Source organism: Triturus cristatus, chromosome 5_1 (assembly GCF_964204655.1).
Source record: "Triturus cristatus chromosome 5_1, aTriCri1.1, whole genome shotgun sequence".
In the NCBI taxonomy this organism is placed as follows: domain Eukaryota; kingdom Metazoa; phylum Chordata; class Amphibia; order Caudata; family Salamandridae; genus Triturus; species Triturus cristatus.
The window spans coordinates 645,594,282-645,616,806 of record NC_140587.1 but is presented as its reverse complement, the minus strand read 5'-3'; the positions used below and the strand labels follow the sequence as shown (position 1 = coordinate 645,616,806).

Here is a 22,525-nt window from a genome sequence, read left to right as displayed (position 1 = left end):
AAGCTCCAACTTAGCAAGTTCTCGACGGTTGGGCATTGTGGGATGAGGAGTATAAATGTGTAAGGGAGGTCATTTGAGTCTCTAATTCAGTACGACAAAGGGAGGCAGACTTATTAGTTTCAGCAGCATCCCTCATCAACTGACCCCGAATAGTTGCTTTAGCGGCTGCCCGGACAGTTCTGCCGAAGGAACAGATGACTAGTTGATACTCAAGTAATCAGAAATGTGCGAACGGAGTAGAAGTTTGCCTTTGGGAGAGCGATACCTTTGGATATTCATACGCCATGGTTTACGGCCTGGGGAGGCTAAACCGATTTCTAGAGTGAGAAGGATAGGAGCATGGTCTGATAGTGCAGCCTCGAGAATGCATGATTCAGTAGTTTTTGCAACCACTAGATGCGAGATGAGAAAATAATCTATCCTAGGCTGTGTGCCATGGGTAGAGGACTCCTGATCAGAAGGATGGCAAAGACGCAAATGGTCCAGTAATCCATGACTTGAGGTTATGTCACCCAACAAGGCTTGGTCTCCTTCATTACACCTATCCAGGGGTCCCCTTCTGTCAGTTATAGGATCTCTGGCAAGATTCCATTCACCGTCAATAATATAACTGAAGGCACCAATTTCTACCAGCAAAAGATTCAGATTGAGAAAGTGCATGTGGCTCCTGTTGGAGCATAAACCGAGCCCACACAGAGGATCTCATCTCCTACTTTCAATTTTGCAAAAATGTATCTACCATTGGAATCAGTCCAAGTCTTGATTATTGTAACAAGTAAGCATTTCTCAAGAAGTATAGCTACACCACACTTCCGTGGGTGGTTCTAGTGAGGAGGAAGGCGTGTCGTAAGCCCACAGTGAATGACTTTTCCCACCCAGTCACGCTGTAACTTAGAGGATTCTAGAGCATCCAAATAAGTTTCTTGCAAAAGAGCAATGTCAGTTTTTTTTGCTTGCGGGTAGGAAAGTATTTTCTCACGCTTAAGTGCGTAAGACCATGGAGATTCCATGATATAATGCGTATTGGATGGGAAGCAGAGGAAATTTTCACAGCCATGTGTAGGTTAGTGGAGAGGGTAACAAGTTAGGTACAGGGGAATGAAAAAGAGGAGAAGCAGCAAAGTAGGAGATATAAAGAGTGACAAAAGTAAAGAAGGTTCCGGATAAAAGAGGAGGAGGAGGAGGAGGAGGAGTATAAGATACTTAGAAATAAAGAAGAAAATTACCGAAGAGAGACCCAAATAGAAAAATTACAATAACACAAGGACTAGGGAGAAAGGAGAAGAGTAGTAAGGGGAAATATACTGCACAGGAAAAACGTGCAGTATATGGGAAGTAGAACTGTGCTCTGCAGGTCCTAGCTTGTGGGCTATGCGCGCCGGGGGAGGCCCCCTCAGCGAGAGGCGTAAAAAGAGGGTATGAATAGGGCAAATAGCGAACAGTGTTAGCTGAATCTGAAGATTATGAAAATGAATGAATACTTAGATCTTACAATATAAGATACAGCATAAGAAGGTAAAGGTGAAAGAAAATAGATAAGGAAGGGTAATGGAAGAAGTAAGTATTAAATACAACCGTTATAAGACTTAATGACTATTAAATATGATAAAAATGAGATAATTGAATATTGTAACAGTTAAAGCTTACCAAAATTAATTAATATAAGTACAGTATATCAAAGCAATTCATACAGTTTTTGATCCAAGTTTACTTAAATATAAACAGAGAAAAGTAAGGAAAGATGAAATTTGAGATATAGCCTAAGTTAAGAGCAATTAAACAGCATCTAAATAATATGTATTAACATTATAAACCTTAGTCTAAATGAAGAACAGAATATTTAAAGAATGACATAAGTATACAGTAAGACGAAGAAATGATAGCAAACATTACATTTGAGAAATAGGGAGAAGAGGGGGGGGGGGGAGAATAAAAGAGGAAATATAAAAAGTAGTGTAAAGAATACAATGCATATCCTTGAGGCATTAATTCACATATGTAGTCCATGTCTTCTTGGAGGGTATGTTGAAGGATTGTAACAATAATAACCATCAGGTTTATAACACAATGAAAATGAACACAAGTAAACCGTTTTATATATATATACACACTTAAAGAGGAAAGAGGAAAAAGGGTGAAAAAATAAAAATGGATTAGGAAATATAGTACAGGATTTGTACAACAAGTAAAGTACAATTGGATAAGTAAATAAGTAGATACTCATCAGTTCGGGACTTCAACAGGTAGTAGGATATGCTCTCCTATCTGCTCTTCAAAAATTCTACAGTAAAGTAGAAGAGCAAGTTCAAGGAACATCGTCGTCGAGTGATGAGGAGACTTAAGTGGAGAGCGTGATTTTTCTCTGTCTCTCTCTTGTGTAAGACCAGCTACTGCATGTAGAACTTGAGCATGATCACCAAAAGAACGGATATTTCTATCTGGATCTCTTCCCCTGCTTTGTGCTTTTAGAACGACCTGGGTTACGCTGGATGTCAGAGGTCTTTTTGGTTGTTGAAGAAGAAAATGTAGATTGGACCTCAGGTAGGCAATCAGTACATTCCATATGCTGGGAAGAAATACTGTCCAGGAAGAGTCGAAGGTCATCTGGATTGAATAAGTCCTTGGATATGCCGTCCTTGGTGATTCGCTGTCGTAGTGGTTCAAAAAGGCCATATTTAATGCCTAACTGACGTAGACCAGCTGAAAAGAGAGAAAAGCTTTACGACGGGCATGTGTTTCTCTGGAAAAGTCTGCAGATACTCGAATCTCGTGATTGTCGAAAATATAAGAACCATGCGTACGTGCTGCTGTGATTAACTGCCGAGCTTGTTCGTGCCGCAAAAAATATACAATAAATGTACAGGGCTGCATATTCTTCCCCCCTTTAGGGGGGCGATACGATTTGCTCTCTGCATTTCTAATGGCAGATCAAAAGTGAGGCCTATAATTTTCAGAAGAGCTGCTTTAAAAGAAGGATTTAGCGTCTGATCCTTCTATTCCTTCCGGAAATCCAAAGAAGCGCACATTATCCCAGCGATTTCGATCTTCCAAATTAATCACTTTGCTTCTTAGGAAGAGAAGTTCAGTTACACTATCAGTGAGACCATCAAGCTGCTTCTGGAACCCTGAAATATCAGCACGTATGGATTTAGTCTCCGTCGTAAGAGCAGAGATAGAAGTCTCCATTCAATCCAAACGCCGTCCGACCATAGTAATCTCTTGGAGTATTCTTTCCATAGTAGAACCGGTCCAGATGCCATTATAAAGCTAGGTGACTTTTGGGCTGCTGGGGCAGTGTTGCAAGTTTGAGGCAGAACGATTCTGGCTCAATATCTCAGAATTAGAGGGTTGTTTGGACGATTTACTGGCCGGTTTTCCAGAAGGAATTCCAGGCTGTCGCTGTGCAAAAGTCGTACACTGGTAATTTGCTCCTTGATAGCTGAGTAGACCTCTTATGTAAGGTTGTTTGTAACAAGATGAAGGCGTCACAACTTTGTCAGTAATGTGATACGGACTCACACAAAAAACGCCTTAAAGCAGTATCAGGAGAAAAAAAATCAGTACTTATAAGTCAGCATTACTAAAAACACGTGCTCTTTTTTCCCCCAATAGTAAGTATATTAGTTCATGTATCTAAGGTCGCCTCAAGCAATACAGGCACCATATAACAGAATATACAACACTCCCCTCAAATTGACATCAGGCAGCAAAGTAGTTCGCATTTATAAAGCTGCCTATGATGGGAGGGACTCAGCACACTATTTTTCTGACAAAAATAGAAAAAAATGCAGGCAGGGGCATCTTTCCTGCGCAACCCAAACTGCTTGCAACAATGTAGCCGGGAGTGCGTACATTTCCTCACAGCTGACAGGAACAAAAATGAAGGCAAACCTGATTTAGCTCAGACATATAAATCTCCAGGACACGACTTTGCACCATCGACCGGAGAAAGGGATTTGCCAAGAACAACTGGAATCGACCATAGCCGCAAATCTCCTCAGGAGCGCATTTCCCACGCTTCACAGAGCAGCTCTCCGTCCACCGCGCGAGCTCCGAAGATAGGCGACGAAATTCACGGATGGAAGTAACCTCCGCTAAAACAGTGGAAACATCATGACCCCCGGGCTCTACGCATCACAGACAGACGATTTCTGATTGCCTTCGGGTCCTCAGAAAGCACTCGCCGCCGTCCAGGGCTCCCCACGACACGGAGCTCCGAAATCAAGCGTCCATCTTGTCGTGCGGCCGGACGCGCTCCCCACATACACACAGTTTAAGTGACACAAGTATGTTGCCTACAAACGATAATGTAAAGACAATCTGTTTCAGCAAATATGTACCATGTGCGCATCACCGAGTATAGTGGTCTGAGAATTTTCGATCCTATTAAAAACTGTGCCCCTCATATTTCAGGAATAAAAATGTGCTTCATTAGTGCTTTCCTCGCTGCTAATATATTTCAAAATATTTGTACAGTTCATTTACAGGTATATAAATGTTCATTATTACAAAAAGACAACATCCTACAGCATTTTCTTTCACACTCTGTGTACACCTGCAAGAATATCCCACGGTTCATTTTTCAAACTCCTCATACTTTGCAGTGAAAGAAAGAAAAGTAATCACCCAACAGCCTGTTATAAGAATAGGCAACAATTTGTCAGAAGACGTAGCCTGGCATTTCACTGCTGTCTTTGTACAGATTGCAACTGTGACAAGATAAAAACAAGATTTAAAGACACCTTTATTGCCCAGTCACTTTCTCAACTCCAGCAGTTACTTTGGGGATAGCTGCAGCAACCCCTGCAACTCTACTTCCAGCGCTTAAGCAAGTGTGTTGGACACCCCTGCCTCCTCAGCTTTCCGACTTTGGTCCTAAACAGGCAGTTCAGTCCATTCTCATCCCTTTGGCTACCATCAACTTGCCGTTTTTTTCAGCTGACTACATGCCACATCTCCCTTGTACTTTGATGCCCTTTCTTCTCCTCAGTGGCGAGCTACTCATACTACGCCCCCAGTGTTACCAGCACTCTCTCCCTACTCCCAAGAAAGCAGCCTCTCTACTGGTCCTAATCCACCAAACCCCGTAAAACACCCCCCATCCAGGCAGTAGGCTGTACGGCTGCTGAGATCCCCATGTTCAGTCTGTTGGTCTGCTTCCGTGTGGCACTGTATTCAGGCAGTGGCATGACTGCTTCTATGCTACATAATGCAGTTTGTGACATCTGGAGGCAGGCAGTGACCTCTACTTCTGTATTGTGCAATAAGCAGGCTGTGACGCATCTGCTTCTGTGCTGCACTGTATGCAGGCGTGACAACTGATCCAGTAGTGATGCACAGTATGCAGGCAGTGATGACTCTTTCTGCAACTCATTATGCAGCCCTTATTCTTGGGTCGAATAACTAGTTTAATTTCATAGCATATTGCCACTCAAGCGAGCTTTTATATGAGGTGATAAACAGGAACTGCCGAAGTCACTGGCCAGTCTAACATATCTGTTGTCATACCAGCCTCACGATTCTTGCGACATGCCGTGCCGCCAAACACTATTTGCTGACAAATAACTCAGACCACTTTTAAGTAATAGACATTTAGTAAAACATGGAGTCATTTCCAAGTCAGTTTTCATTCCCTCATGTTTCCTTTTCGGTGGGATTATATTGACTATACAGTCTATGGAGGAGGAAGACTGTAGTTTATTAGCAACCACAGTGATGGCATTACAGGGCGAAATGATAGTCCTGGCAGCACTTCTCCCAGTGATAATTGTACTTTGAAATATAGGTTCTGGAAGTTTAATCACAACACAAAAAAAATTCTAAGGACCACTTACATCTATAGATAAGTGGAAAGAAACATACTGAGAGAACAGTATGCATCACTGATGTAAAAAAGTTTCTAATTTTGGTGAGGATACTCAGTGGACTGATGCACCTACTGCAGGGATTTATGTGAAAAGTGTCAAAGATAACGGAGTAAATACACCTACTGCACTTTTGGTGTGTAACACGTAATTGACACGTTCCAATCCTAGAGAAAAAAATACCTGAGATTCTAAACATGAGTTTTTAGAAACATGTTCTCCTAAAATGCATCACATCACAATCAGGACAACCTCAAACTCCCCCCATCTCAGATATATTTTCCCAGTAAAAAACACATTTTTTACTTTAGTATTGTTGCAAATCATTCATTTTAACTCGCATTCCCAATTAAATTAAATCAAAAAGAGGGGGAGGAGACGTTTGCAAAGGGTTCGTTCACATTCCCAGTGACAATAGGATTACAAAAAAGAGTCAATCAACTCATTTCATACGGGAAATATCCATGGGGTTACTCAAGAGAAAGAGTTATTTTATAAAAAATAAAAACCCTTACCCACTAGTGTTTCTGGTGGCATGCTTTATCATCGAATTCTCCCCAATACATGCTGTATCGGGATGCTTCAAACATAGATCCTCGAGGGAGCACTGATATAGTGGGTGGCGATCTAAAGGATAAAATTGCCTACACCTGTGACTTTGAGGGTCAGTTTGGCAAGGTTAAAACAGAATGCCATGCTCAAGAATTCCGATCACTCTAGCATCTATGGTCTATAAGCTTCAACCACATCAAGTGCTAGAAAGCAGGTTTTGTGGTTTTCCTCTCACATTTCGCTCAATCACATTCATGCAATACACACTCATACAAACTGATCCGAGAGGACTTTGATCAGTATGTGACACTTGCTCCATAGGAAACTGTAGCGGGTGTTCCTGGTAGTCACCTTAGTCAAAGGGGGTCCACCTAGGTTCCAACTCCAGTTCCTGAATGGCCGCTGCACTGCATGGTGGTGGACTACTCCCAGCTTTGACTAGGTATATATCTCCCTCTCCAGGGGTACAATAATGGCAAATCTGGGCATTCCTTTGTTATTAAGAAGTATATTTTGCAATCTGCACACAGATGCCTAGGCAGGACTCTACCATGCAAGACACAGTAGTATATCCCCAATAAGATTACGATGGGACAGGATTGTATGCAGATCCACACCAGCTTCAGCATATATTTGAGCGACCTCAATTACCTACTTAAATCAGTGCACAATCATTCTCCAACATTGGGCATCCATGATGTCAGGGGTGCCAAATTATGCAGTCAGCCTGTAGATCGCCGACCAAACATCTATTGAGCTGCAGCAGCTGTTAGATGCTTTATAGAATTAAACTTTTAATAATTTGCTCACCAAGATTTCCAGTCTTAACAACAGCTCTATATGTGATAAAGTGACCAGATAAACAGTCGATCCCATTTCTAGTTACATCATTTATTATATTAGGGTAATTATTAATAAGCCAAAATGTTAGAAATTTACCATTTAGGCAGTTTTATTTTTACAGATTTTATAAGTTGGAATTGTTTTAGAATGGCTTAACATTAAGATCCATTACGCAAAATAAATAAGAAAAATATATATATGATTTACTAAAATTAATTATTATAGTGTGAGCATCAAAGTTGTGTAAAGCGGGCTAAATTACCAAATACCGACCTTGCTTTCAACATTTTAATTAATCAGTTTATGGAATGCATGCTAACAAACTTGCTGCTTCTCTGGCACTCATGAAGCGTGTTGGCTTTGACATGGAATACAGATTCTCACTATACAGGTAAGCGTCTAGAAAGTGCACCCCAATTTTGTTATTGTCAATCCAAACTGCCCAAATGAATTAAAAAGCAAAGCCACATCACCACTAACTTTTATGTGTAACAGCAAAGATTCAAATAATGGAAAGCTCAAATAAATAAAAGGTTTCTCTTTCATACAGGTAGATTGATTCACCAATCGACATGCCAGTGAGGATAACAGAGGAATTAGTCCTTGATTTTATTAATTTTCCAAGACATAAAAAGCAAATTTACTTCAGGCTCAAACATGCAACTGCTATATATGATTAGGCAGGTCTAATTCAATCTTTTGGTTACAGTTCACATTAAAGTGACATACTTTTAAATTAGTTTACTGTAAACTAGTTTTATCCAGTAGTATATTTGATTTGTACACCATTCTTTAAAAACACAAATGTAAGAACTATGGACCAGATGTATGTACAAACTATTCACAGAAAAGTTTGCAAATCGAGCAACAACTTCTTGCAATCAGTATTTTTTATTTTGGGAAGCAATCTAGGTCGCTTCAGAATGAAAATAAATAAAAAAGGTCACAAAAAAACCTGGCCAGTTACATTTTCTTTGGAAAGTCTCAATTTGCGAGTCTCCGTGACTAGTTACAAAGGGATGGTGTCCTGCAAGGGATGGCAGGTCACCAATTCCAGTCACTGTATTTCTAGGTTTCGCTTGTGAAATCTATTGAATGAATGAATTTATTTATTGTTTCAATCAATTAAAATTGTCACAAAAGGACAGGGCAGGATATCTCCTTCAACGCACCTTCTTTGATCGTGAATAAAACTTAATTGTATCATTTCTTTTAACAAGTCTACAGTACACGACATTAAGAGACAGATAAAATTAGATGTATATTCACTAATTTAAAACTGTTTTCGACTCTAATTCTTGGCTAAGTCTTTTACTTATAAGTTCTTTCAAATGGTATGCAAATTTCGCTAGTCTGGCCAGTTCCATTGGGATCTTCAAATTAAAAAGAAGTTTCATTGCATCTGTGCAGGTAATCTACTGTTTCTAATATATCTTAAAAAGGACTTACTTCACTTCTTCTTGGTCTCTGTGCTTGCCAGTTTGCTTTCCTCCGTTTCTATTGGTCTTAGCCTATTCTCCCTTCTGTGTTTCTCTTATCAGTTTCTCGTGGCCTACCTACTTATTCCCATCCACTTTGGTTGTTGGCACTTTTCTTTTGGGTAACGCTGCATACCATTTACATTTTCTAATCTTTCCCTGGCTGCATTGATGTGCTATTTTAGACCTAGCTCGAACCCCAACTAAGTTATCGGAGCACTTCACAGGCACGGAGAGATTATGAGATTGGCATAGAAACGCTGGATGTGTACTCTGAGCATGCGCACGCAATGTGCAGAGATCGTTCCCTTCATGTTTCCAAGCCTGCTCTGTGTGGCAGCCTCCATGCTCCACGCATGCGTCCGAATCTCATATTGGACGGAGATATTTTCCCCTTCTTGTTTCAAATCCTGCTGTAGTAGGATTGTCTGTGCTCGGAGCATGCACGGTAGTAGCAGGGTCTCTGAGCCTGCACAGCTGTTGCATGTATGTGCTCTGAACGTGAGTGCGGCAGACTGTGCCCCACATGTTATAGGAGTCTTGAAATGCCATGAGGAGCAGTGGCGCTGCTCGACTTTTCAAGGCATTAAAGCCACCATCTTCTGAGCAATGCAGTAGGACTAGAAAAAGAATGTAGTGCGCGCACTTCCTAAAAGTCTATTGGAAAATTTAATAGTTGTGTTGTGCTCCGGGGTATCACTCTCCGAAAATGAGTGTTAATATGAACTGTAAAATGCACCCCCAAAAACATTGGGGTGTGTCCCCCTGGCACTGACTGTAGTCCTGGAAGAGGTTTCCAAAATTGAAAAGAAGGTCGTTGCAAGTTCTTTGTCTCAAAAAACTATATTGTTCATTTGGATTCTCCATAAAGCTTGAGGGTTTTGCTTTTTAATCCATTATATACATCTTACGCGTTTAGCATCTAATATATTTTGCGTTCCCAATGCATTTTGGCGTTCATGCCTTCATCAGGGGAAATCTAAAAATGATAAGTATGGTAGTGAGTATAATATACGAGGACTTATTGCCACCCATGCATTGTGATAGGGCAGGGAAAGTGAGATAAATGGTGAGAAGCGCGGTAAAAGAACGGGGTGGAGGGCAATATTGTGAATGGGTGGTAAATCGTTATTGTTGGGACAAGTGTCAATTACGAGTAATGGTAGTGGAGGTGTTTAGGGGGTGTCAATAATCTAAAGCTAATAACACCCATGTGAATTTAAATCGTAGTGGTATGATGCGTCTGGTGGAAGGTTAACTTTGGTTAAAACACGGTTCAGTTGACGACAATTACATAGAATCCTGTGTCCTTAAACCCATCTCTTGTAAGATTATAGCTGTAAAGGTTAACAAGTTGTTGCCACCGAAACCGATAAAGTCAAAAGTTGGCAAAGTATAAGGGTTAGTTTGGTTAGGTTCATGCTTACCGGGTGTCAGTCGCATCGCCGTGTAAAGCCGGTGATACGCGGGAGGTGTGTCAGCAAAGGTTCGAATGCGGAAGTTGAAGTGTTGAAGGGAAATGTCACGTGGATGAGTTAGTTAAACATTAAAGAAAGACTACGACGTGAACATGGATGGGGTGAGGACAGATTAAAGCGGTGTTTAAACTGCAGAGATAAACGCTAGAGTGTGTGAAAAAACGAGAATGGGTGAAATTATATGTCATACTCACAAAAATGGGTTGTATAGACGTAGGAACAAGAACATCCAGTAAAGGAATTTGGTTAAACTACAATCAGGATGTTGTCTTCTTCAAAGCGATTCATAAAGATGTTTGCGGTGGTGGTGGTTATTCGTTTATCAGTTTTATTTTCATTCTGCAAACAATTGTTGATAATTCTTTTGATTGTAGTTTAACCAAATTCCTTTACTTGATGTTCTTGTTCCTACGTGTATACAACCCATTTTTGTGAGTATGACATATAATTTCACCCATTCTCGTTTTTTCACACACTCTAGCGTTTATCTCTGCAGTTTAAACACCGCTTTAATCTGTCCTCACCCCATCCATGTTCACGTCGTAGTCTTTCTTTAATGTTTAACTAACTCATCCACGTGACATTTCCCTTCAACACTTCAACTTCCGCATTTGAACCTTTGCTGACACACCTCCCGCGTATCACCGGCTTGACACGGCGATGCGACTGACACCCGGTAAGCGTGAACCTAACCAAACTAACCCTTATACTTTGCCAACTTTTGACTTTATCGGTTTCGGCGGCAACAACTTGTTAACCTTTACAGCTATAATCTTACAAGAGATGGATTTAAAGGACACAGGATTCTATGTAATTGTCGTCAACTGAACCGTGTTTTAACCAAAGTTAACCTTCCACCAGACCCATCATACCACTACGATTTAAATTCACATGGGTGTTATTAGCTTTAGATTATTGACACCCCCTAAACACCTCCACTACCATTACTCGTAATTGACACTTGTCCCAACAATAACGATTTACCACCCATTCACAATATTGCCCTCCACCCCCTTCTTTTACCGCGCTTCTCACCATTTATCTCACTTTCCCTGCCATATCACAATGCATGGGTGGCAATAAGTCCTCGTATATTATACTCAGTACCATACTTATCATTTTTAGATTTCCCCTGATGAAGGCATGAACGCCGAAATGCACTGGGAACGCAAAACATATTAGACGCTAAACGCGTAAGATGTATATAATGGATTAAAAAGCAAAACCCTCAAGCTTTATGGAGAATCCAAATGAACAATGAAGTTTTTTGAGACAAAGAACTTGCAACGACCTTCTTTTCAATTTTGGAAACCTCTTCCAGGACTACAGTCAGTGCCAGGGGGACACACCCCAATGTTTTTGGGGGTGCATTTTACAATGCAGTAGGACGGCACTCAGGGGGGGGGGGGGGGGTTAATCTGCACAACATACCACCACCAGCAGCGCATTGCACAAGGACTGAATACAGTACTACCCATTAAAGTCATACACCGTTCCCTGCATGAGTCTCTTATTACAGACAGCACGTTTGGCACACAATGAGATCTGTCTGCTTTTAAAGGTTGCACTCTCATGAGACTGTCTCTACACATGTGATCTTCGATTCCCTTCACAAAAGCATGCTTCCAAGTGTCAATGGGGAAATTTGGATTCTCTGTATGTGCAACTATACTGCCTTCTCTTTTCCTGGTCAAGCTCACTCTTGTTGACTCCTAGCCGGCAGCTTCTCAGATATGCAAGGGGATATAATGTAAGGAAAGACTTTTATAGCGCAGCTGCCACCCAATGGGTATCCTGGCGCTGGGATTACCAAAGATACACTGTGTGTAACAGAATTGAAAATCATCTAGGAATTAATCTCTAGGGAAAGAGTCTAGTTTAAAACTCCTTCCTAAAGCGTGCTAAAGTGTTCATTTGTCTCAGCTCGATTGGTAGAGAGTTGCAAAGGCGGGATGCGGCAAAGCTGAAGGATCTGCCGCCCAGCCTGGCTCTGTTGACACGAGCACTACATACCAGATTGGCTGAAGATGAGCATAAACTTCTAACCGGGGAATACCATTGGAATTTCTTTTGTAAAGGCTTAGGTCCAATTTTATGTATCGCCCTATAGACGATACACAGCGACTTAAACTGTGCTCTCTGCACCATAGGCAGCCAATGAAGATCTTTTAAGGCAAGCGAGGCTGATGCACGACGTTGTCTAATTAATGCAAGCTTAGCTGCCATGCTCTGTATTCTTTGCAGTTTTTTCAGCAAATAAGCTGGAGCTCCTAGGAGTACGGCATTGCAGTAATCTAATCTGCTCATGATAATACTCCTTACCACTTGAGGTCTAACTGAGGGGGGTAAAAAAGGGAGTATTTTTCGGAGGGCTTGGGGCAATATGGAATGGCAGGTTCTACATATACTCTGATTCCTACTAATCACAACTTTTGTGTCATACGTTGTCGCCTCTCTGCAACCTACTGTTCTTTAAGACCGGATTATTATACGAAACTGCTCATCTCACAGGCATATCAGATCCTTGATGTTTTGCCCCGTAGAAGCAGATTGCTGACAAAACATGCATAACGCAAACGGTATTTTGTGTAATGTTTTATACTTGAAGAAATCCCCAATGTGTTATCCGTTGGCCTACATTTCCTTGTGACTCATTTCAGATACTACCATGTGTCTCAATATTGTTGTTCCACCGAGTAGTCTGTTTTGTGTAGTTTGTCCATATTTCTGACGCCTCTCTCTGTACTTAATAGACTAGCATAAAATATCGCCTATTTCAATAAACAAGTCATAACACTTTCACGGAGTTTCAGTAACTTATATTGCACACCAGCTCACCAAGCTACAACTTACAACAAAAAACAGATCATTAATAATCACATAATTGAAACCTAATACATTTATCAATGCTCGTTTGTAAAGCAGTCTGAATACCCTAAAGGAACCGGGGGTCTCTTTATTAAAAAAAAAAAACATTTTAGAGCACTTCAGTGAGAAGAGGCACGGTCTTTCCCCTGTATTTACCACTCCGATTTCCAAAAAGGGAAGTGGTTCAAAAGGGACGCCTTCCTCTTTGGACGTCAGTAACCTCCCCAACTTGGAAGCCTGTAGCTGATCAATGGTTTGCAATCGGAATTACGGTCATAAGCCACTGAAACATTAGTTACCCAATTGAAATCTGGAAAAACACAATCTCGCCCCTTCCAAACTGCGATTCATTAAGGATTTCTAAAACTTTTCCAATCCCAAAATGGAATTAGTAGAGATCTAAAATTACTTTTGTGGGTGCAAGTTCTGTATTTCTACAGAAATGGAGGGTTTGCAAACACAAACACCTTATATATAACTGCCCCTTGGCGTGGTGAAAGTTAGTATTTTAAACAAATTATCCGGGACTGCAGCTTCTATATATTCGATAACATCCTCCTTTTTAATTTTATACAGAGCAGATTATTGTCCTACTTTTGATAAAGGTATATATGTTACTCACTGTGGCAAGTGTTGACAAATACAATGAGGAGTTCTTGATACCTTGAAATATACCTTTTAAATTTGGTTCGCTTCAGAATCAGTCTTCAACTTAAGCAGCATTTGATTTTTAGTTATAATTAATTACAAAATGCTTGCTTCCAAATATGCCTCTTCATTAAAATTATACTGAACTAATCTTAAAAGTTTTTTTCTCCATGTGAATTGCTGATTTTTAACAGTTTATGTAATGGTTCACAATTTATGTAGGTGTTTAGCTGGTAGGGAATGAAGCTTTGTGTGAGTGCAAAATGATCTGAGCAATAAAATCCTTCTCTGAAATCAAATGTAAAATATATTGTTTTGTTTCAATTTTGCATAAATATTACCTGCAAACATGAATGAGTAATGTGGTTCATGTTAGCAGTGAAACCTTGTAAGCACCAGAATAAGACTATTTGTTTTCTTCATAAGATTTGATCCATTTGCTGTTCACCAATTAATTATCATTTGTAAAAAGCATGTCTGTCTGAATTGTTAAATTTGACGTGAATACATCCTGTGTAAGAAAGTTGTGTATGCTCAGCGGGTGTTGTCAAATAGAGAGAGACTTAATACATTTTAAGACTGCATGGAGAATAAATGTCCCTGCATTTCATGGCAAAATATCACATTTCCCTAGCTGTATAACTTGGATGAATTCAATAATTTATTCTATCATTTGGCAGTCTGCATGACAGGAAAATAATTTATCAGCCTTAGTAAAATGTTATGATTTTAAAACCACCTTTTGTATAAATTTATGTTTCATAAAAAATGTGCCACCAATTACTCTGAGTATTATCATTAAAAGGCTATTTAGGTAAATATATAAACTCAATCAGGAGCAAAGTCCCTGTAAGGATTTCCCACCACCAGGTAAACAAGCAATTTACTTTGTTTTAATCCTTGTTAAAGAGAGTTGCATATAATAAAAGGTGATTTACATATAATAAAACTTAACTGTGGAGTATACTTTCGAAACAGAAGAAAATGTAACCTTTGATAGTGTTGCCAGTCTAATTATGGATTACATTGTGTTCTTAATTCCGAAGCTGAAAGGAAAAAAAAATTTTCAAGTGCAGCAGCCCAGTCAAATAAGAACTCGTATACTACAAAACAATGTTTTTCTTTGGAATGTTACTGACTTAATTGAGTCTACAGGAGAAATAGACAACTGCCCCTCATTTCTAGGATTTTAAGAAATGTTGAAAAGAAATTATCAAGAGTGGCATAAGTCACACTTGAACACTATTAATGGAAGCTATTTTCATGTAGACGGACAATGGGTGCCAATTTCAACGCTTCTGTAACTTTCCTTATGGCTGTTGACAGATCGCCAAAGAATGACCAACACTGAACCATTCGAAGGTCAACCACAAAGTGTGCTAGAAAATGCACTTGTAAATTAATTTGAATTAGTATGGCATGTTTATTGGCCACTAGTGTCCCTATTTCAAGTGATTTCAATCTATCCAAAGTTTAAAAAACAAAATACTATGGACTTTTGCTTTGGGGCGCAGGTGATGTTTAACAAAGTTTTGGAAGCCTCTTTAATGAAATACTTTTTCTCCAGGACTGAGCAACAGGATATCACTTCACTGCTGCCTAATAATATGATACAAGAAAACTGGTACTTAAAAACTAGCAATTTGGTTTGATATGTTTTACATTAAAATTATGAAGATATAGTCTTGTTTCTAACCAGCAGACAGGACGATGCTAATGCGAAAAGTGTAGTATAAACAACAGACTATCAAAACATTAGTGGAAGCTTGTTGTGTGCTTCGAAAGTTGGTTATTGGTACAGAAAGGTTATGTATTTACAAAACTAAATATGTTAAAAAAAATTAAATCATGATAAACAAAACATAAACCTTGTAGTAAAACTAATGCAACATTTCTACAAGAGCAGTGAAATATACACATTTTAGATTATTTAGTTTTCATCCAAATCTGTAACAAAATGCAGAAAGGACTGCATGAAACAGTATGAATGTAAACATATATGTCCAACTCGGAAACACAGCAGCCAACACAATGATATACACATTTTGAATAATTAGATTATTTGTATTCACAAAACTGGTAGTAAAAAATAAAGTGTTGCAAACCCAAAGTGGCAAACACTGCAATCTAATTTTACACATGAATAAGCAATCAAAATTAAGCTGACTGAACCTGTAAGCAGTGGAAATCTGATCCTGAGAAACAGCAACACCACTATTGTAACCCAAATGATTAACATATGTTAGAGTAGCTTTTCTTTTTATATATTTTATTAAGCTTATTTTGCTGAACATTTTGTTACCAACTCATTGGTTTTGTGCTTCAGATAACGAACTTGCCTGTAGTATAATACAGCACTAAAGGGGAATAAAGCATATGCCATCTAAAAGGAAGTTTTATTGAACAGGTCACACTAACTGGTGCTGTGCATTGCCTTCAATTTCAAATCAACATAAATTATACTGAGTGCACATAAAAATGAACTGCTAGCCAGACATGCAACAAGTATGCCACTTTATATGTAACTGGATTACGAGGCGGGGGGCGAGACTGAGCTATAATGATAAATAACTACTTCAAATAAGCACCTTCAATCTTTAATCAAAAGGACACCACTATTCAATACACCAATCTACTACAACAGTCTAACCAAAAACCTGCAAAGCATCCTCTCTAATGAATTTTAGAGGTCTCCATCTCTTACAGCTGAAAATCTAGAATCATATATAGACAAGTAATGCCAGATGTGATTACAATAGATTCAGGGTAAGCAAGCAATTCAATTAAATGAATGATTCTGGACAACTTGGCTTTTTAAATAATCGTCTTCAATCCCCATGTATTTAAAAAGCAAGTTTGCACTAACTTGGTGAACAACAATCATTTACACATGCATTATTAGAAAAACTAAAGGAATCCAAAATAAAGCAGTCAGTTACAATCAAATCAGAACTAGTCTGATTTCTAAAGATTACATCAAATCTATACATTATTTTTGAATGATACTTCTCCTGGCAGAGGTGAACTTACACATTCTAACCATGTACTTCTATAGTCATTTACTACAGCACAATGGATGTCTTAATCAGAATGACAATATTTGCAGAAGGCAATGGTCAGACGAAGTTACTAGTGGTTACAAAAAGCTTCTGGGTCAGCTAATTTAACTTCACATAACTGTCTATGGGTTGGGGGAAGAGGGTGTTTTGCGCAATTCAGTACAGTTTCTACAATTTTTCACTGTGGAAATAATTCAAGTCAAAAGAATTAAACGATAGTGCCTAGACGAGGAGCATTTGCAATTACATTTTACAGAATAATGGAGGTTATTGGTGTACACGTTATAATCATTAAGCCTAGTCTGTGTGTTCTTTTACAACCTGAACAGGTTGTGACCAGTGACGCAGCAATGTTAGTGTCGTGTGTTATTATTCCATACTTTGCACACGTCGATGTTTTCTCTGCTGCCCCGTGATAAAGCGTTGCACATCCGAGCTTTTAAAATCCATAACTCTGGACAGATTCGATAATTTGACGCACTGGTGCTGAACAGTGAATACAGGATTTCTGCACCCTAGCAAGTATGACGTACACATAATAAACAACAACGTTTTCCTGAATCGGATTCTCTGAACGATTAAGGAAGCGATCAATTACACATGCACGTTTATTTGTTGAACTGCCCAACCCCACTGACACTCAAATGCACTCTTTACATGAGATTGTGCTACAGATAAAGGGACACGATGATCTTGCTACGACAGAAGCGCCGTCAGCGTGTGCAGCATGGGTGAGGGATATTAGTAATGTACTTCATGCAACTTTGTGACATAAGGTGTCAACAACCTATTACGGCCGCCAGGGTGGCGAGAGCAGTGAATCGCTTCCAAAAGTCACCATAGTAATTGGTCGACTGTCATTCCAGTGAAATCCTCCTAACCAGAAACATTCGCACATCCAAATAATTAACCTGACTCCTGCGACACATCTACCCAATTAACTGCGTGCGCATTGTTGTTGTTCTGTTTCTTTAAACTTGCCAGGCACGGTCCCTACTCCCACGTGGAACCAAACATTAGCAGCACTTTCACCCTTGATCTACCTCAGTGTGATGCAAACCGCAGCATCATTGTCTGATCAAACATAAAAAGGAAAGCGCGCACTGTCGATGCCCCGGGCGGTACAATAAGCAGGTGAAACAGGAACACAAGGTGTCGAGAGAAACAAAACCTCACCTCCCCAAACACTATGTGCATGCATCAGCGGGCGCAAGGCTGCAGACCCCAGCCCCATTTCAGCGGCCAAGTAGGGGGTTGGACTAGAAACCCGAGGTCAGACTAAAGTTTAAATGGGAGGTGTACGCTTGCACGGGGATCCGCTCAGTTTCCAGTTCTGCATGAAGCAGCAGGTTTGCAGAAGGTGCCGAAAAAGACCCCCCCCCCCCCCACACACACACATACACACAAACCATTTAAAGGGGCGCAGATTGCTCCCCGTCCCTGTACTGACGCGCGGAATGCATGTCCATTTACACCGAGACCTATCACAATAAATATCGGAGATTACACCTGAGATGTACCCCCATCTTCAAAGGCTCACTCTAGTATTTAAGGATCACTCTAGTATTTAAAGAACAGAACAGACGAGGGAGATTCCGCGAGCGCTACGAGCACAGACTGTCGCCCAGAATGAAGGAGGAGCCAAACACCTTTCGTTCGCCCCCAGATACGTCCAGCCGATTTTTAAGAATTTAAATACATATTTTTGTTTTAGAATATTTTTGTGCGGCTTGGGTCTCCCTCCATTTTGGTTGTTTATTACACCAACAACAAGCTGTCCTAGTGAGCCCTCTGTTTGGTAACAAAATAGATGCGCAGCCACTCGGCATCCAACTCAAAATGCTACCTATCACCTTATTAAGCCGCCACCAGGACTCCTCTTCAAGTCTCGGCTGACCAGGTCCCCACCACAACCTACTGTTTATGACCCCTTTAAAACATACAGAATTAGAACCCTAACCAATCCAGGTCACCCCACAGCGTGCCCGAGTTTACCAGGCACTTCCCTGCAAAATTGCTAAAACTCCGGTGGCAAAATTGATTTTTTAGGATTTTTTAAAAAATTATTTTGGTCCAGGCATTTTTTTCTCCTCCCCTCTCCCTGCTTCTTCTCTCAGTGCTGCTGCCTTTCCCTCTCACCCCCTCCTCCTCCCGCTGTTGCTGTCACAATATCCAAAACTGCGAGAGAAAACTTCCACAAAACTTTCCTTTCCCGGCACAAGTTTCTGCTCACGGACTGCTACCACGGGCACAGCACCTACTGGCAGAGCTAGTTTCCCTTGATATATTTTTTAAACATTTATTTCTATTTTTTCTTGCTGTCGGGTTCGGAGCAGCACAAACTTTTTTTTCTCTCGCTCTGCCTTCCTGCCCTCTCCTCATAATTTAAATAACCCTGATATTTCAGGACTAAACGCCGGCAGCCCCCCGCAGGACCCGCCTCAGACTCACCGCGGGAGCCCCGGCATCCTCCCTGGCTTGCGTTTCCGTAGTTTAGGACGCCCTGGGAATTTTCTGTAATTTTTTTCTCATATTTTTTTGTTGGGCGATGCGGGCCTGGAAATTGTTTGCTTTCCCCTCTTTCCAGCAGCCATTGTAGTTGTATGCGCTGCGGTGCAGCCCATCCTGTTAGCCCGGCCCTGGGCCCGCCTAGAGTTCCGCCTCCTTCGCCCTCCATTTGGGGGCGGCACACTGTCATTCAGTCCTCTGCCCTAACCGGGGTTGGTCGGTCCGACAAGGATGGCAGGGCTAGGAGAAGAGAGATGGATGGCAGTCAAGCTGGGCAGAGAGGCGGGGAGGTTAGAGGCGTTTCTTACGCTCTCGATTGGCTACTTGGACTGCCGTTCAAGCGTCGCCGCTTCTCTTGGTTGGCGGATGAAGCCTTCGGTCAGATACACAGAACCGAGAGGGTTAGGCTGCACAAGTACATAACACTGTGCGTGAAGCATTGACGTATCTTGGCTTAAAACTCTGCTCCACGCTCTGGTTCTGCGGACGGCTGCAAAGGTGAGTGAGGCTGTAGCGGCGAGAAACCAACAGACTCAAGAGGAGCGTGAATCACCGGGGGGTCAGATGGTCCCATCCCAGTGAACCACAGAGCCAAAATTAAGACGGCTTTCAGGAGATACGATTATTTCTTACGAGCCCAAAGAGGATGAAGGTCGTGAAGTACACTGCCTCGTGCGAAGAGGACAACCAAGGAGTCGGACTGGTTGAGCACCAGTGTTGTGAGAGAGAAACACCCCTTATTTCTTTGGAGTCTCCACGAGCAGCCTTCCGGCGAGGTGGCGCTACCTCCAACCCTTCAGGCAGTGTCCTTGCGTGCTTTCCCGGACGAGGTTTGCATGACACCCAAAGCCCTCGTATTCTCTCGGGGCAGGAGAAGCTATGTGCACACTGTCCCTGATTCCCTTCGTGGGTCAGAGCGTTAATACTCGGATGACCCTCCACCATCCCAACATGCTTGCCTCTTGACACCGTTCGGATCTTACTGCTCTTCGGACAAGGAAACCAACACCATGTGATCTTTAGTAGACTGTACGTGAATTTGCTTTGCTGTTTAACGTCATGAACGTGTAGTTGGTATCGTTGAAGTGCCCATAAACGGGACGTAAATCAAGAAGTTACGTTTCCTTGTTTTGTATTTGGGTCCTGTCACCCAACGCATTATGTATCTCCTTACGAGAAGTGTCTTAAATCACGAAGGAACAAGTCAGCAAACCTTATCCACTCCCTCCTTTCTCCACAGGCTTGTCTGTCCATGGAGCAGAGTGAATGAACGGTGGGGTAATTCATGCTTGGGACTTAATCGCCTCCTGTGTGGCTGTCGTTTTTGGGACGCAGCGACTCCAAAGGAAACGATCACAGGTCAAACGTATGTACACACATCGTAAAACATAACACTTCCTGTTTTTGAACCCGTGTGCCTCCAACACTTGCATGCGACCTACCTATCCTTCAATGTTCAAGAATCCACTGCTGGGAATAATACAGCTACACAGCCTGTGCAATGCCTGTTCACTGTTCCAGCTTATTTCGTTTGTGTTAGTACTTTGTTGTTTAAAAATATGAAACTTTTGCAGCGGAACACTCAGTGCTTTAAGTGGGATGGCGGGGAAGGCTGTCTCCAAACGTGGGGTGACACAAGAAACGTAACTAGAAATCCTTTCCAAGAAGCATGGTCTATGTGATCTTAAAACGCGTTAACTAGTCTGAGTGACACTGTTTGGGCGTCTCTTTGAGTTTTGTGTTTTTGCATGAAGACATGCCACAACAATAACCCCCCCTCCCCCCGACCTATTGGCTTTGCCAGTTTTTTTAGTTAGCTGTATCAGTTAAGTGATTGTCGGAGTAATTACAATTTGAAAATGTTTCAAGTAAAAACTTATCACAGAATTTAACATTACCATGGTATGTGGGGCGAGAGGCAGTTGTGATTGTCGACCCTGCTCTTCCCTTCACACTACTTACCTTTGCTGTGTTTCGCTGTTATACACTTGTGCCATTTATTCCACCCCTATGTTTTTATGAAATTATGTATCCCACATGTCATCTCCCTCTTCTTTATCATTGTCTGTTCTTTCTGTCCTGCATGTGCTTCCTTGCATCTCCTGACCCTTGCCATGCCCCCTCACCTCTAACCACTTTTTCTTTGGCTTTTCAGTAGCTGAGTATACCCTTTCACTTAAAATGTTAATTCCAATGGGCACGTGATTTTTGTCTGTAACTCATTTATGACCCGTTTGAAAGATTTGCACTACCATTACCCTCTAATATATATCCTGTAAAAAGGAGAAACTTTTTGGGACCTCGTGAAGAAGTAGCCCATGAATGTAAATGGGTAACTGGTGTGGATTACCATAAGGGTTTTTACAGTAATTGTAGAGAACTCCCAAGTGTTTGTGCCAGTACATTTAAGGGCACAAATATAGGGATCAAGTTTCAAAGTCCGTTTTTATTACTAAAGGCCCTGAACACTTGCAGCCATGAAACCCCATGTTCTTCGTGTGCATAGTATTTAACAGATTTTCAAAGTACTTTACAAATTCAACCGTTTGTATCCGCTATTCTACCTTCTTCTATCTTAAGTTTGTCTAAAGCTAAATTAACTTTGAGCAGTGGATGGGTCCAAGCGATAAATGACCATTAAATAGTGATGTATCTTATAGAAAGGTTGCTAGATCCTTCGCTTTCTGTTTCTTTGGGCTTATGTTCACAGGGATTAAGTGGTTGTAGATGGCATAGACTGCAGAAGTTTCATAGCAGTTTGACAGACTCTTGGGCGGGGGTGGCATAGGAAACTTTTCAGTAGTGTGCAGGTCATATATTATTTAGTTGGTAGTTTTTAAATATGTTTATCCTGCTTGTTTTATAAGCCAGCAAACCCTACGCCCCAAGTTTGTGAATGACCACTCTGATCTAACAAATGTACCTGCCTCTGGATAAAAGTTAGACTAAGTCAGACATCCTTCACTGCTTTACACACAAGGCTTAATTTTGTGTTTTTGTTGTCTATATATGCATGTTCACACTCCACCCATCTGTAGGTGCAGGCCTCTTTTGCAGCTGTCAGGTTTATTCAAGCATTTTCACACATCACCTTTTTAAGTCGAGCATTCAAGGCCTCTTGTTTATACTTTAATATATACTTTTATTTGGTCGAGCATTCAAGACCTCTTGTGTATATACTTTAGTATATATACTTTCATACTTTGGTATATACTTATGTGTATGTA

The 22,525-nt window shown here is 40.9% G+C and overlaps 2 protein-coding genes across 12 annotated transcripts in view; one reads left to right on the top strand and one right to left on the bottom strand.

Moving 5' to 3' along the window:
* The window catches only part of PLAG1 (PLAG1 zinc finger), a 421,454-nt gene extending 402,075 nt beyond the window's left edge, over positions 1 to 19,379 (bottom strand). The window contains exon 1 of one of the 2 annotated variants that reach the window (XM_085605601.1): positions 19,242 to 19,379. The gene's annotated coding sequence lies outside the window, so the exon portion shown is untranslated. The remainder of the gene's footprint in view (positions 1 to 19,241) is intronic. The other variant, XM_085605600.1, reaches the window with a different exon arrangement.
* Positions 19,380 to 19,651: 272 nt separating this feature from the next.
* CHCHD7 (coiled-coil-helix-coiled-coil-helix domain containing 7) overlaps positions 19,652 to 22,525 on the top strand; it is a 223,809-nt gene continuing 220,935 nt past the window's right edge. For 4 of the 10 annotated variants that reach the window (XM_085605594.1, XM_085605593.1, XM_085605589.1 and 1 more), the window contains exons 1-2: positions 19,662 to 19,796; positions 20,539 to 20,664. The gene's annotated coding sequence lies outside the window, so the exon portion shown is untranslated. The other 6 variants (XM_085605596.1, XM_085605597.1, XM_085605599.1 and 3 more) reach the window with 5 other exon arrangements.